The 16,246-nt window shown below is 45.0% G+C and overlaps 1 protein-coding gene and 1 long non-coding RNA gene across 7 annotated transcripts in view; one reads left to right on the forward strand and one right to left on the reverse strand.

Moving 5' to 3' along the window:
• Nucleotides 1-16,246, forward strand: part of CSMD2 (CUB and Sushi multiple domains 2) — a 645,703-nt gene that overhangs the window by 285,833 nt on the left and 343,624 nt on the right. The window lies entirely within an intron of this gene.
• Nucleotides 8,435-11,994, reverse strand: LOC129468925 (uncharacterized). The gene is made up of 2 exons (XR_008652867.2): nt 11,763-11,994; nt 8,435-8,640 (listed from the first exon to the last, which is right to left on the reverse strand). It is a non-coding gene; the product is annotated as an uncharacterized lncRNA (long non-coding RNA).

Consider the following 16,246-nt stretch of genomic DNA (forward strand, 5'->3'; position numbering starts at 1 on the left):
ATGGTACAACTTTTTTGGAAGGTAATTTTCACAGTGGGAATTAAAATGTGAAATGTGGATACCACCTTTAGGGATTTATACCAAGGAACTAGGGAATAGTGAGAGGCTAGTGCAAAATGATATGTGCAAGGATGTTCACTGCAGCATTATGTATTATAATGGGGAAAAAGAAACAGTATATGTCCAATATTAATGGTCCCATAAACTGTGGCACCTGTGGCTGATACAACACGTGGCAATTAAAATTATAATTTCAAAAACTATTTGAATAAATTTGAAAATGCTTAATATAGGATATTAAGTAAAATCAATATACAAAACTGAATATGTAGTTTAAATACACAGTACTAATGTATTTTATTATTTATGTTCTTTTGTATTTCTAAGTTTTATAATAAGCTTATATTACTTTCTGCATACAGAAAAATAAGTAAAAGTTAAAATGTATTTTGAGAGCTCCCACCACCTACAAGGCTAGGAACAAATTTTCTAACAGAAGATTTTATAATCCGACTCCATCCCAACTCAGCTCCTTCATTTTCTGTCACTTCCTCCCCATCATCTTCAGTTCCCCACACCATTCCCTCCCTTGCACCTTGCTTTAGCTACCCAAGCTGCTTGGCATTCTATAAACACACCATAACTATGCATACTGCCATGCCTTCATGCGTCCTGCTTTCCCTAGCCAAAACGTCCTTCCCCACATTTTTCAAGAACTAATTCAGGCATCTCCACTTCTTCCGTGACAGTTAATTATTTCCTACCCCTTGCTCCTACAGAACAGTTTTTGTATACTTAATAATTACTTATTTAGTAGCTGTCATTCTCATTTTACCTTTCTTCAACATTTGTGGGAACCCCAAGGAGGGAAGACTGACTGTCTCAGAGGATCAGGAAAGGATTCACAGAGGAGGGTTGCAGGAAAATGAATAGGAGTTTGTCCACTAGACAAAAGACAATAAATGCCCCGACAGAGTTCCAGAGTGAGTTCCCAGCTTGTATCTATTTCTCTCATAACTCTTTGCTCCCTACGTATCGTGTTGCTTGTGGGTACATGTCTCTCCCCTACCAGCGAGGTCATTAAGAGCAGAAAATGTGGCTTGTTTGCCTTGCGGTGTTCAGCACAGTGCCTGGCACATACTGGGCATCATAAATATATTTTTGTCCCAGAGTATGAAGGTCCTAAAATAACAATACAGTAATTACCTTTCTCCTTGTCTCAGGGTGAATGGGGAAAAATCATATTCTTATTGTCGCTTATCGCTGGTTTCAAGTATGAGCCCAGAGATGCTGAAAATGCTTTATATTTTGCTAATTTGAACCAAATTGAAGAAGTTGTTCCCTTGGTAGGCCTTAAGAGGATATTCTGCAAAATTTGTACTTTATCTGAGTATAAGAATTGTACCAATATGAGCTTTGCTTCCCCTTTAAACAGCATGCCAGAAGAATGATGCCTTTGAAATAAGTCCTGTTTGAGTAATGTTTCTCTTGGACTCATAAAATCTTTATGGAAATCTTTTCTCATTTCATAGACTATGAGAAGAAAGAGAGAGACAAAACCACTGAGCTAGAAGTGAAGAACGCAGTCTTTTCTCATATGTGGGTCACACTTTAATGTAAATAGTTTTTAAATGCAAATCCCATACCGACTACACATTAGCTCAAAAATCCTAGCTCTGTCCAAGTGCTGAATCCGTGAGTTAAGATCTCTTAATCTCTGATTAAAGAGTAGGTGGTATGGAAATGTATCCATTCAGATAGAAAGTTTGAATGTATTAAAAGATCCAGTAATAGCCATACTAGGGATAAGAACACAAATGCTGGCAGAAATAAAAACAGCTTTATGTCCTCCCTCAAAAAGAAGAGAGAGAGAAGCAGTAAGTTGGCAGAGCTGAGCTCTCAACCCGGCTATGCAAAGGGGCACTGACTTGGGAACCATACACTCATTCAACATACATTTTTTGGGTGCCTGGTATATAATAGGCATTATACAATGACATTAAATTAGATAAATAATCATCTTTGGTCTCCATGAGGTCACAATCAGTGTTTGCTCATCCACTGACTAGCTGTTAACTTTGAGCAATTTACTTAACCTTTCAAGCTTCAGGTTTTTCATTTTAAAATTTTGGATAATAGGATCTTACTAAATTACTGTGCAGATTAAATAAGGTAATGTTTACAAAGCACTTTGCATAGAACTTAACATAAACTCTTAGTGAGCGTTACATATTAGTATGAGCTGTGATGCGCTATGCTAAATTCTTTATATTCATGGTCTCATTTGTTCTCTCATTTGCTCTACACCTGTCACCTTGAGTAGGTTTTAATTCACCCTTTACACAGACAAGAAGAAGGAGGATCAGATGAACGTGGTTTGCTAACTTGCCAAGTTCATACGGTTAGTAGTGGGAACAGCATTCAAAGCCAGTTCTTTCTTCATCTAAAACCAATGCTCATGATTATAGTGGTGGTGGTTAGAGCAGGAACTGGGGACAGACACCAGTGCTTGCTATCAGCTACCCAATATTGTAAGACAAAATCTCCTACCCTCAGCAGGACTGGCATTTTTGGGAAAGCAAAGTCTAAGGGAATGAGGTGGTCACATGACTCAGGTGTTTGTGTGACTTTCAGGTCAGGGACACTTGTGGATTAATAGATATGGGGAAGATAAATCCCAGCCCTTGGAAGAGTAGGCCCAAAGTCCATCCATCCAGAAACAGTTTCACAAAACTGCTAGCCCATGGGGGAGCAAGAAATGGGACCAAAGATTGAAGCAGACCAACCAGACAGATGGGCCACACTTAAGTGGAGTGGTTAATGATCAAGGCTGCAGGGATTCCAGGGACTAAATCCCTGGCTCCTGGAATCTTAGTGAGAGGTGGTGGGGAGGACAGCAGACTATTTCCAGAATCCACTTGACAAGTGGAAAAGGGGCTCATGATGAACTTCCTGCTGGAGACAATTGTCACTGGGACAGGGCAGGTTGACCCTGATTATGTGACCAAGCAAAGGCTGAGCAAAAGCTGGCACCATAGAAGCCACCAACTCACACATTCCAGTTGGAACCTCCAGCTGAGAGAACTCTTTGATTGTGTTGGTCTGCATCTTGTGGCTTAGGGACCGTGGGAGTTTTGAACTAGTGACCACACATTGTTACCTCGGTGAGAAGAGTGTGCTTTTTCTTTTCGTTCAAGAGCTTATGATTCAGTCTTATGGATTCACATAAATGCATATTCTCTTTGCTTTACTCCCTGTGGCAAATAGGACTACAAAGCACAACAGCACCCCGTCCCCCTCCCCAGGGCTGTCCCATAAACAGTGGGAGTTATCTGAGTTCCCTTGATTGAAATTGGAAAGGTCATATCTCAATAGTATCTTTAGGGCTTGCTTTTCCCATTTGTGACAATTTTGGACTGTCCTCAGGCCTCCCTAAGGTGTCCTTCCAGCTCTGACCTTCCAAGGGTGTCTTTCGGACACGGAGACTTTGGCCAGCCATCAAGCAGGTAAACGGATCAATGAGGGCTGTTCACTGAATTGCGCTCCTGGGCCTCTACTGCTGCTTTCAGCCCCTGCTGCCACTGTCAGATCAATGCGGGGAGCAGATGGCTGTGCTGTGTCACAATAATGGCTCCTTTGAAGAGACTTTGCTCAGTCCTTCTCCTGTAAGCTAGGGAGGTGAGGGGCAGCTGCACCCAACACCTGGCAGCTCAAGGGAGGCCCATGTTGGCTTGTAATAAAAGCAGCGGGGGTGTCTGGAATGGACCACATGCGGGTCTCTCACTCACCTGTGATGCTGTCTGTCCCCGTCAGAGGGGAAGTGTGGTTGCTCGCATCTCATGTACATCTAGCCTATGTGGTGCTGGCCTCATCGTCTACTGAAGCTGAAGGAAAGCATGTTGTGTCCAAAAGAAACAAAGCAGGATTTTCAGCTTGTTTGCAGTAATGGCCTCATGGGATGGCTCCTGGCTTAGGAATCAGAGAATTTGCTGAACAAATACATGGGGCAGAAAGTGCTGAAAAGCAACTCTCAGCTATTACATGGTCTATTCCCCTTCTGTCTGCTTGGTCCCAAATGGTCACTCCAGCCCCTGAGTCTGCCTGACCTTCAAATCCAGGAACCCGACTCCCAGTTTCCACATCTCTTAATTCACACTATCAAGAGAGAGAATCTGATTGGCTCCACTCGTCAGTCGAGTGTCCACTCCTTGTCCAATCAGCTGCAGCTAGAAAGGGGCAAGCTCAGCTTGTACCAGTAGAGCTGCAGGAGCCCCTCCCTTCAGCAGTGCAATCCTGAAAAGAGGGCAGGGGCTTGGCAGCAACCCTGGGCATATCTTCTACACTAACTTAACCTCTCTGGTCTCTGTGGTCTCTCTCAGAAAGTAATGGGGAAAAGTATTCTTTTCAATTTGCCCCCTTGAGCTACACAAAATAATACAGACTAAGGGCCTGGCATTCAGTGAAGAGAACTTGAGAGCAATTTCGGGGTGTCTTCACCACTGCAGTATTGTCTGTCTGCCTTTCACAGTCTGCAAAAGGGAGCTCTGTAAATACCAGGGATTTTGTGATTATTACGAACCTCTAAGCAGCTAAATTTCCCAAATTCTCAGAGTTGTAACACTTTGGGATTTAGAGACACAATTAAGAACAGATGAACCTCACAAAGGTTGATGGTGAGGATCTGGGATTGCATCAAGCCACAGAGAGAATTTTGCTGTGAGTTCCAGGCCCTCGTCTCCCCTAGTGCGACAAGGGGGACAAGTCCAGTAGGAAAAGGACTGGAGGGGGTCATGGCACACAGGACCTCTGTTAACAGAGCCACTGGGCCCAGGAATCCTGACCTCTCATTCTCCCAGAACTTGTGACACAATCTATAAACCCACTCAACAGGTTAGGAAGAGGCAATGCTGAGTCAGCCCTGGGCTGTGCGCCATAGCCATCCTGAACAGCTTTCTGCCATTGCAGGATAGAAGAAGACCAGCCAGGTCTGGCCCATTTCCTCTCAGCAGCCATTTGCCTTCTGCCCACACATCAGTCTTGCCAAAAGAGGGCTTGTGCTGCAGCATTGAGTCATTCTCCTACCCTCTTTAGTTTATACTCATTTCTCAGGGTTTTCTCTGACTCTACTACTTACTGAAAGGTGTGGAAATACTAATAAGGCAATACTATGTTTTATTTGATCTATAGACTGCAGCAACCTGAATCTATATTATCTATCATGCCAAGAATGTTTTGACCTTCTAACAGGAAATGAATGCTCTCTGGACCAGAGCCAAGCAAGCAGCTTAGACCCATTCACAAGCAAAAGTCTGGGGCCTTGAGAGTTCCAGGACATTAAATCACCATCAGAATACGACTAGGGTCTGGAAGCTCATGATCTAGAGCACTGAGTGGGCAAGGAGCAATGACCCCACAGCTACTATGACACGTGGTAGAGTGAGGGTGCTGCAGCCAGGATGCCTGAGTTCTGCTACTTGATAGTGTGTGACGTCAAGCAAGTCACCTGACCTCTCTGTGTCTCCATCTTCTCACCTGCAAGTCACCTGACCTCTCTGTGTCTCCATCTTCTCACCTGCAAGTCACCTGACCTCTCTGTGTCTCCATCTTCTCACCTGCAAGCCACAGGTCATAAAGGGTTGCCGTAATAGATGAGTAAATACATGCAAGGGACTTAGAACAGTGCCTGGCATGCAGTAATGCTCAGGGTAGCATCTATGTCCCAAGTGGTACATAAGTGCTTTATGCCATGTCTTCTCATTCTATTCCCATATGACCCTGAGAAACAGCTTTTGGTGTTGCCATTACACATAAGAATGAAGTGAATTTCTCATGTTTGACAAATTGCCCAGGGCCACATGGCTAGTAACTAGCAATGACAGATTCCCAAGGCAGAGATCTCTGACTACAAACCCTGTGTTCTATCTCTTGACCAGTTCCCCTCATGGTCAGCCTGGCTTCCCATAATTACACACTCTCCCCTTTAGTTCCCTCTCTTGTCTCTTGATGCTCACTTGACTTTCAGGGACCCTGGAATCTCTGCTGCTTCCCAGCTGTGAGATAACTAAGACCAGTTAATCTGTCTTTGCCTCAATTTCTTTATTTCTGTAAACTGGCATAGTAACAGAGCCTGCTGAGAAGGAGAACAGCAGCCCCTGATGGCTGCAAGCTGGCCTGGCACTATCAGTAAGGCCTTTTGCTGCCAAGAGCTGGCCTGACACCTACACCTAGACCTTGGGGTTCTCCTGTTGACCATAAACAATTTCACTGAATGTCAATGCCAGACAAGACCACTCTAGGACCCTGATAGATTAAGATGAAAACAAGACCATTTCAACATCATGAACTCAGACAAAAACAAGAACATTATTCAAAATACAAAGATGACTTAACAGCCCCCCTCCCTCCACCTCTTGGCTGATGTGAGTGATGGCTGCTTCTTTACCAATTACAACTCTCATCTTCCTTCATTCCTCCTGCCTTGTAAATAAAATTTATGAAGTACCCAACCAGAGAATTACACCTACCTCCAGACAGTTTCCAATCCAGGGCAAAGCTCTGCTTCCTTGAACCCTCCCACAATTAACTAACACAAGCCCGAATCCTACAGTGAATTATTTCTTACCTTCTTACTGAGACACTGCACAGCTCCCTGTGGTGTGCATTCTCCCTCACTGCCACCAGTCAGCAAACCCAACTTTGTTCAACTACGGGGAGGTCCATGGTGGTCATTGGCCGGGGGCTGACACTGCCTCTAGAATCATATGTGATGATACCTGGAGAACACTCAGAAATAGGGCCTAGTCCATAGTAAACACCCAATACTTGTCAGTCATGAGCATGACGTTTATTATAAGAAACGCCTTCCTCTTTGGACAGAGCTAAGGAGCATACATTTGCTCTCACTAACCAGCCCCCTTCTCTTCCGAAGTCCATACAGTCCCCCCGCCCCCTATGTTTGCCTTGGGCACTGAAGCATTCTCTTTTTGCATTTGACAGATCTTTACACTGCAGACCTCAAACCTAGAAAAATCTGTTTTGCTCATGACATTGGAGGCTGTTGTCTGCCCTGTCTTTGGGATCCCAATGAAGGACATCCTCTCAGGGTATTTAGACAGCATAGAGGGGTGGGAGGGGGGGCTAGATGAGCAGTGGACTGATGATCAGGCCTTGGCAGCCCTTTCCCACTTCCTGGCAAAGTAGATACTTTGCACATGGAAGTTCCCTCACCCACTTGCCAGGGATGTGCGGGCCACAGGAGCCTGGCCAGATTCTTCATCGCAAATGTACTCGCAGCTGCATCAGTGAGGGACAGCCCCAGGGACCACAGAGTTCCTCCATGCCCACTGCTGCTAATTACAGATAATACATTAAAAATACAGAGCTGCATCTGTTCGTTGTAACATGGGTATCGAGGAATTTACGTGGTTTATAATGACAGAGTATGGGGAGAGGAAAATGCTGATTCTGTCTGGGAGCCAGAGGCACAGCTGTGGGCAAAGAGCTGGAGGTGTGGTTTCTGGTGCCCATGAAACTCTCTGGGTGCTAACCAAGCCCTCCCTTTGAGACACCCAGGGAGAGATCCAGGTATTTATCTGGAAATACCAAACTAGGTAACATAACCAGTCAAGCACAAAGTGGATGTCCAGTTGCCCAGGAGGCCTTCTGGCCCACATGCAAAATACATGTCCCTTCCACACACAAAATACAAATACTCTGGTATTTGCAAAGAGTTCTTGAGAGAAGGGAGACACAGGACAGAAGAAACAACATGCTTCTCATGATTCAATTGTTCATTTTCCATCAAGCATGAACTGAGCACCTAACCTGCTGTTCAAGTTGTCTGTAAAATGGGGTGTTTAAAGTACCGCTCTCATTGAATGTTTTTCTTAAGTAAAATAATTGCATTAAATGGCTTCAAACAGTACCCAAATCATCTAACACAAGCCCAAATCCTGCAATGAATTATTTCTTACCAGGTATGATGTAGGCATTCAATAAAAGTGTGCTATTATCATTCTACTCCATGTGAAGCATTGTGTTAAATTTTAGAGCACTGTGATGAATAAGGCAAGATCCCTTCCCTTCTCTACTAGTTGCGGGGACAAACAGTTGCTATAATGTGCTGTGCATTGGGATGGCATTGTATGAACTTACATAAGCTATTATGGGAACACACAAGGGAGTTGGAGCATCAAAGACGGCTTCCTAGAGGAAGGGATACCTGACCTAAGTCCTGTAGAACAGGTTGAAGTCTACCAGACCTAAAAGGTAGAAGAGATGATCCCAGCTATCAGAAGGGATCATGTGCAAAGTATGTGCAAAGGCCCTGGGGAGGAGAGAGTGTAATGTTTCTGGGGAAAATGCAGTGTAGCCTGACCTTAGGGCAGGTGCGTTAGGTGTCTGTTGCTGTGTCACATATTACTCTAAAGCTTAGTGGTTTGAAACAACATTTATTAGCTCATATTTTCTGTGTGTTGGGAATGTAAGTGTAGCTTAATTGGGTTCTGTGGCTTAGGGTTTCTCATAAGGCTTCAATCAAGGTGTCCACTAGGGCGGCAGTAATCTCAAAGCTCAACCGGAGGGGAGGACAAGCTTCCAAGTTTCTTCACATAATTGTTTGCTGGATTCAGTTCCTCAGTGCTATTGACCAGAGACAGCCCTCAGTTATTCTCCAAAGGGAAGCTTTCAACACAGCTGCTTCATCAGAGCAAGCCAGAGAGTAGAGCCAGAGAGAGAGGATAAGACAGAAGTGACAGTCTTTTATAACCTGATATGAGAAGTGACATTCCATCACTTTTTCTGTATTCTATTCTTTAGAAGCAAATCACTAGGTCCAGCCCACACACAAAGGGAGGGGACAGCACAAGGACATGAATACCAGAAGAGAAGAAACACTTAAAGTCATTTCTGAAGCTGCCTATCACAATCTACCCTCTGGCTCTCCAATGATTCCTGTCCCTTCCACATGCAAAATACATGTATGTCCCTTCCACAGGCAAAATACAATCATCCTTCCCAAGGTCTCTAACATCTCCTCCCATGAGAGCACCAACTGAAAGTCTAGGATCTCATCATCTAAATCAGGTGCAGGTGTGGATGAGGCTCTTGGGTATAATTCCTTAAGTACAAGTTCTAGAATACTGTTACTACAGATTTGGTGATTTGAAAAGCTAAGGAGATAAATTATCTGCCCCCCCATATGCCCAACATACAATGGCAGGTTAGGTATAGAGTAATAGCTATAAACACTGCTACTCAAAGGGAGGAAAATGTGAGGAACAAAGGCATCACTGGTCCATAACAATTTTGAAATCCAGCCAGGAAAAGACTGCAAGTTTCTTGGTTAGGTTTCAAAGCCTGGGGATAATTCTCCATGACTCTTAGCTCCACCTTCTAAGCTCTTGGTTCTTCCCTCTGAGTAATCCTTCTTGTTTCATGAAAGGAAACCTGTGTTTAAAGCTGACTCTGTTTCCTACTGAGAATTTTAGGGGTCCAATGGCCTCATTTTATTTTGTACTGTCTCTGTTCCTTTCTGTCCCAGTGGTGTTTCTTCTCATAGGTTTTCTCAAAAACTTTCTGGGTCTTCTGTAAATTGCACTGAGATTCCCTCTATTACACAAAAACCAAACCCACAAATTTCTTTGAGAACTAAACACTTTTCAACATGAGCCTCTTGAAAAGATGGCCAAGGACAGCCCTTTTGCTTCCTAGAGTCCCTATTGTTTGATCTGGAGGATCTATGAGGCCTACCCTAATCTCTTTAAAGGGCCTTTGTATGACTGAATAATACCATGATCTTTTGATCTTTCTGAAGTCTTAACCAAAGGCCCATAGTCACACCCACAGCTTTATCTCAGACCACCTTTTCTTGACATTGCTTGCTCAAATGCCATTTCTTAATTTTAGCACCTTTTGCTGACTTGGGAGACTGAGAATTTTCAAAACTATCGGGTCCTGGCTCACTTTAACTTTTTTTCTCTCTCTTCTCACATAAGCAGTAAGAAGAAATTATGTTCAACACTTTGCTTAGACATCTCCATAGCTAGATCACTAAGTTTATTGGGTACATATTTGCTTTCCATGTAACTGCAGACAATAGTGGCACTAAGCTTTCTACCACTACCTAACAAGGATGTCCCTCTTCCATGATATGGTTTGCATGGGTCCCCCAAATGTCATGTGCTGGAAAATTAATCCCCAGTGTGGTAATGTTGAAAGGTGGGGACTTAAAGAGGTGATTGGATCATGAGAACCCTGTCTTCATGAATGGGTTAATCCATCCATGGATTAATGGGTTATCACAAGAGTGGGACTGGTGGCTTTATAAGAACAAGAAGAGGCCAGGCATGGTGGCTCGTGCCATAATCCCAGCACTTTGGGAGGCTGAGGTGGGTGGATCACTTGAGGTCGGGAGTTCGAGCCCAGCCTGGCCAACATGGTGAAACCCCGTCTCTATGAAAAATACGAAAATTAGCCAGGTATGGTGGCACACACCTGTAGTCCCAGCTACTTGTGAGGCTGAGACAGGAGAATCACTTGAACCCAGGAGGTGAGGGCTGTAGTGAGCCGAGATCACACTACTACACTCCAGCCCGGGCAACAGAGCAAGACTCCATCTCAAAAACAAAAAAAAAAAAAAAAAAAAAGAAGAGAGACCTGAGCAGGCACATCAGCATGCTCAGTCCTCGCTGCAGACAGTCCTCACCAATAAGAAGGCTCTCACCAGATGCAGCCCTTTGGCCTTGGACTCCTCAGCCTCTGTAACTGGTAACTGTCAAATAAATTTCTTTTCTTTACAAATTACCCAGCTTCAGATATTCTGTTACAGGCAATAGAAAATGGACAAAGACATTCTAGTTTCCAATAACACGTTCATCACTTCTTTTAAGCCCCCACAAGCTGTATCCTCAAAGTCCAGATTTCTATAGTGTCTTCAATTGTCTTTGAGGCAATTGAAGATTTCTCTAACAAGCTTCTCAGAATACTTCTCACCTCTGCCCACTGCCTGGTTCCAAAGCTATCTCACATTTTTAGGTATATGTCATGACACTGTCCTTCTCTTGATGCCAAAATCTGTACTCATCATTTCAGTTTGTAACAAATTATCTGAAGCCTTAGTGCCATGAAACACCTATTAGTTTCTATGGGTCAAGAATCAGGTACAGTTTAGCTGAGTCTGTCACAAGGCTGCAGTAAAGGTGTCCACTGGGGCTGCAGGCATCTCAAAGGGGAGTGATCCACTTCCAAGCTTACTTAACGGTTATTGGCAGGGTTCAGTTCCTTGCAGGCTGTTTGACTGAGGGCCTGAGTTCCTCACTGGGTGTTGGCTAGAAGCCACCCTCTGTTCCTTGCCACATGAGCCTCTCCATAGGGCAGCTTTCAGCATGTCAGCTTGCTTCAAGTGAGAGAGAAGAGGCAGAGAGAGCCGTCACAGCCTTTCATAGCCTAACATCAGAAGTGAAATCCTATCACTTTGGCCACCAGGTCTAACCCACACTCAAAGGGAGGGGATTACACAGAGTGTGAATTTCAGCAGTTGGGGATCACTGGGAGCCATTTCAGAAACTGCCTACCACAGTGAATATCAGGGACAGCACAACTAGCAAGGCCTCAGTGGCCTGATTATGCCATGTCAGACTCCCATAGGTGATGGACAACCACTGAAATATTTCACCATTGAAGAGGAGATCACCTAGCAGCCTGAGCAGAGAAAGCATTGGAAATGCAGCACTGGGTAGAGAGAGCTGTTGCAATGCAACTACCTCAAGGGATGGCCTCATAACGAAATGTTCATTGTGTCACTGGTAATCCAACCCAGAGGTCAGGGCCAACCTGAAGGGTCCTATCCCCTTTGGGCCCTTGGCCAAGCTTTTTCTCCTGCTTGAAGCTATCTTCTTGTCTGTTGCTCTTGCCTTTTGAACCCATCCTTTAGAGACCAAGGCAGGCACCCCCATTCCTAGGGCCCTTATGCATCAGACGCCACTTAACGATGATGTCCCAGGCATTTCATTTATTCCCTAGCACACCTAAGGGGCAGGTACTGTTTGATGGAAGTGTGACAAGTGGTCACATGATAGGACAAAGGGGCATCAATGCCTTTGTGACCTCACCCCATCCACAGGCCTGACTTCCTATCTTAAAGGCCCAGGAATTGGACATTTTTTGCCCTCAAATAATTGATGTTTTAGTGGAGGCTAAAACCAATATTCCTACGCTGCTGTGTGGCCCAGATGCCAGTTGATTGTTTTGCAACTGATATCAACTTCTCTGTTGGAATCTGAGGGAAACCCAATAAATAAATATACTTATTCCCCTCTCAAGTGCAGAATCAATTGGCAGATGCAAGAGAAAAACAGATGAGGATCAGCATGTCACCTTTATTACTGATGAACTGATTGGAGAGCTGTCTGAATATGCTCTGCAGCTAGGGAGATGGGGAGAGAGAGAAAGGGAGAGTGGGGAGGGCTAACTGAGCATGGTCTGCTCCTCCTCCCAAACCCACCAGTCAGATGAGCCATGCCTCCTACGCAGAGCGAATGAGGGCTACAAGAAGGAGAATTTGTCTGTGGTCCTGGAACCAGGAGCTTTGGAAACTTACCACCTGGGAACTTTCAGAAATGCAAATTATAGATCCAACTCCCAGAAATACTAAATCAAACTCTAGGGGTGAGGCCCGGCAATCTGTGTTTTGATAAGCCCTGCAGGTGATTCCAACACAGGCTTAAAGCTGAGAACCATTGGCCTGTTGGGAGTTGTTCCCCACAGGGCCCAGGAAGAAGTATTCCCCTGGAATATTTTGCCACCCATGCCCACCCATTTCCTCCACTTCCTGAGAAAACGTATCCCAGAGAGAGGATTCACAGTTCCCACGTCTGGTTTTTAGCTTCTAGCTGCTCCAAGGAATATCAAGTGGAGGCTTCTCATTATCTCCCTTCTTTCCTAAGGGAAAAAATGCCATGGATTTGGTGTCTTCTTTCTTGCAATCCTTTAGAGGGGCAGGGGGGCAATCCCCTTGTTGGCACTTGATAGTCTCTGAAGACTATAGAATGATGAGTAACACAAAGTCAAAGATGGAAGCACGTGGTTCTCCATTACTGAAATCTCTCTGCGGCTCTCAGTTGCACTTAGATTTCCACATAAACCCCTTGCCAATGCCTTCACCCTTCCAACCACGTCTCGCCCATTTGTTCACACCTCCAGTCACTCTGGCCTCCATCTGTCCCTCTAATATGCCAAGCTCGCTTCTGCAAGGACATTTGCACTTGCTGCCCTGCTGCTTGGGGGACTCTTCTCTCACACCTTGGCTTGTCTGGCTCCTTCTTGCCCTTTAAATCCAAACCCAAATGCCAGCTCCACAGAAAACTTCTGACCATCCACTTCAAGTGCCCTGTATCCTATGCATCATCATTTATCTCATTACCCACATTTATTTTCTAGTGAGTACTTGACACTATCAAAAACTGATCTGATATATTTATTTGTGTTGTTTGTTTGTTCGTTTGTTAAGTTGGAGCCTCACTCTGTCACCCAGGCTGGAGTGCAATGGTGCAATCTGGGCTCACTGCAACCTCTGCCTCCTAAGTTCAAGCAATTCTCCTGCCTCAGCCTCCTGAATAGCTGAGATTACAGGCACGTGCCACCACACCTGGCTAATTTTTGTATTTTTAGTAAACATAGGGTTTCACCATGTCGATCAGGCTGGTCTCGAATTCCTGACCTCATGACCCACCCACCTCGGCCTCCCAAAGTGCTGAGATTACAGGTGTGAGCCACCGCGCCTGGCCTATTCATTGTTTTTTTAATTGTCTGTCTCTCCTCACCGGAATGTGAGAGATGAGGGACCTTGTTGTGTTCCCAGCACCAGAATAGTTGCTGTTATATTGCAGGCATAAGATTTACATAAATATCTGTCGAATGAATGAGTAAGTAAATTAATGACTACATGAACACAGGAAAAGGGTTGAGGAGGGAAGGATCAGAGCTGAGTGATTCAGTCATCGAGACTGTGATGGGCCTGCCTTCCTCTTCTCAAGGACAGGAGCACCTGAGGCCAGCTGAGTGGGCCTGGAATGCTGGCACCACACCAGATTGTCCACCTACTTTTTCTCTCACCCATTATCTTAGGTCCAGGCTCCCCCAACTTCTCCTCCTCCTTGCCTCCCTCTCTCTCCCTTGTCATTACATTACAGTCATTAGAAGCCAGCAGATTCAGACCCTCCTGTTGTCTTTTTCATAAAGGACTGTTAATGGAGTTAGTTTTCAGCAGGGGAACTGCAAACTGTTGTCAAAACTCTGACTTGGCCACCCACATTCACAGAATTAATCACACAGGAAACCAGAAAGGGGTGGCATGAGGGCTGGGGCCTAGCTGTGGGGGGGCCCTCTGCCCAGAGAGGAGTGTGGTACATCACACAGCTGCTGCCCACCAAGAGCCCACATTTCAGGTTGGAAACAAGACAATCCAACTGGAACCACTACAGGGTAATACAAGTCAGGATCTAATTAGCACTGGAGGGTAGGAGGTGGCCCTCCACCTTCAAGATGTTGGTAACAAGAGATTGGTAACAAAGGAAAGGAAATTAAATGGGGAAGGTAGAGGCTAGAGATAGAAACAAGAATAAAGACAGTCTTTTCTAGAATTATAAGGAAGAGGGCATTTATTGAGTAATGTATTTTCTATTGCTGTGTAACAAATTACCACAGACTTAGTGGCTTAAAATACACTCATATGGTTTAAACATTTATAGTTTTAAACTTACGTTTATACAGTTTCTGTGGGGTCAGGAGTCCAGTAACAGCTTAGCTGTGTGCATTGCTTGAGGCCTTGGTCAGCCAGGGCCAAGTTCCCATCTGCTGGCTTGACTGGGGAAGGATTCACCTCCCCACTTGTGTGGCTGCTGCAGTATTAAGTTCCTTGTGGTCGGTGGACTGAGAACTTCTGTTTCTCACTGGCTGATGGTCTGAGGCCACCCTCAGCTTCTAGACATTTCCCACAGTTCCTTGTCATTCCTTGCCACATGGGCTTCTCAAACTGGGCCACTTACTTCATCAAGCAGCAAGGAGAATCCCTAGAGCAAAGTGGCTGGCAGTATGTAGTATTATTTATCATTACATAATCACAGAAGTGACATCCCATCTCCTTTGCCACATTTTAGAAGAAAGTCACATGTCCAGCCCATACTTAATAGGAGGGGATTATACAAGGGTGTGAACACCAGGAAAGGGGGAAAGGATTCTGGAACAGCCACCCTAGAGTATATCCACCATAGTACCTATTAGATTTAGGACTGTGCCAAATACTTTTACATGTATTACCTCGGGTTAATTGCTAAAACAACCTGTAAGGCAGGCATTATCCTCCTTGCACAGATAAGAACATGAGGCTCGGAGGAATGAGAACTTGCCCTAAGTCCTGCCAACGTTAAGGTGGGGACCACCATATCACGGCATCAAGTGAACTTGTATGAGTGTACAGGCTGGAGGGTCAGCACCCTTACAGTAAGGAGCAAGGGCCCCAGGGAGGTGGGGAGGGGGCAGTAAGAGCAGGAGGGGGCTAGCTCTCTGGGAGGCGTGAGACCAGGAGGAAAGGATGGGTATGGATTACATTTGGAGAATGAAGGAAACTGAGAGCACTTATATCTGAGGATCTCTATTTTCTCAATGAAGCAGAAAATGAGGGTGTCTCCTGAGAGGGTGGAGTTTGGGCTGGAAGGGAAGCAGAGCCAAGTTGGAATAGCAGCTGTGGGGAATGGGGAACGGGAATTTTGCCAGCATGCCTACAAAGTTGTCAAGTGGAATAAGGCTGCTTCCTTCATGAAGATGGCAGCATAGGCTTGCTGGGTGGTCCCCAGTCCCTCCCCCATTACTTTCTGCATTCACTTTCATCATCTTGCTTTGCAGTGCTGCAATTTATGCCCAAGTCCATCTCTCCTGTCAGAAGGAAATTTTTTATAGGGCGGGAACTTAACAGTAGTGCGTAATGTGCCTCCCTGTACCCAGCAAACGGCCTGGCACATGAAAATCCTCCACAGATGACCTGTTTGATTCCAGACCCTGAATTTCTAAATCACTGTATCACCTCTCATCCCCTAAAGGCTCGTGCAGTTCTAAAAGACTGTTCAAAAATATGTATTTTTACTTTTCAGCGCAGTAGAGTAGAAAGTGTAGGTCCCCCTATCGTGGAATAGGGGTCCTTAGAGGTGGAGTTAGGGAGATCTGTTGCATGTATAAGCTGGTGACAGAAAAG

The sequence above is a fragment of the Symphalangus syndactylus genome, chromosome 12 (assembly GCF_028878055.3).
Source record: "Symphalangus syndactylus isolate Jambi chromosome 12, NHGRI_mSymSyn1-v2.1_pri, whole genome shotgun sequence".
NCBI classification, from domain to species: domain Eukaryota; kingdom Metazoa; phylum Chordata; class Mammalia; order Primates; family Hylobatidae; genus Symphalangus; species Symphalangus syndactylus.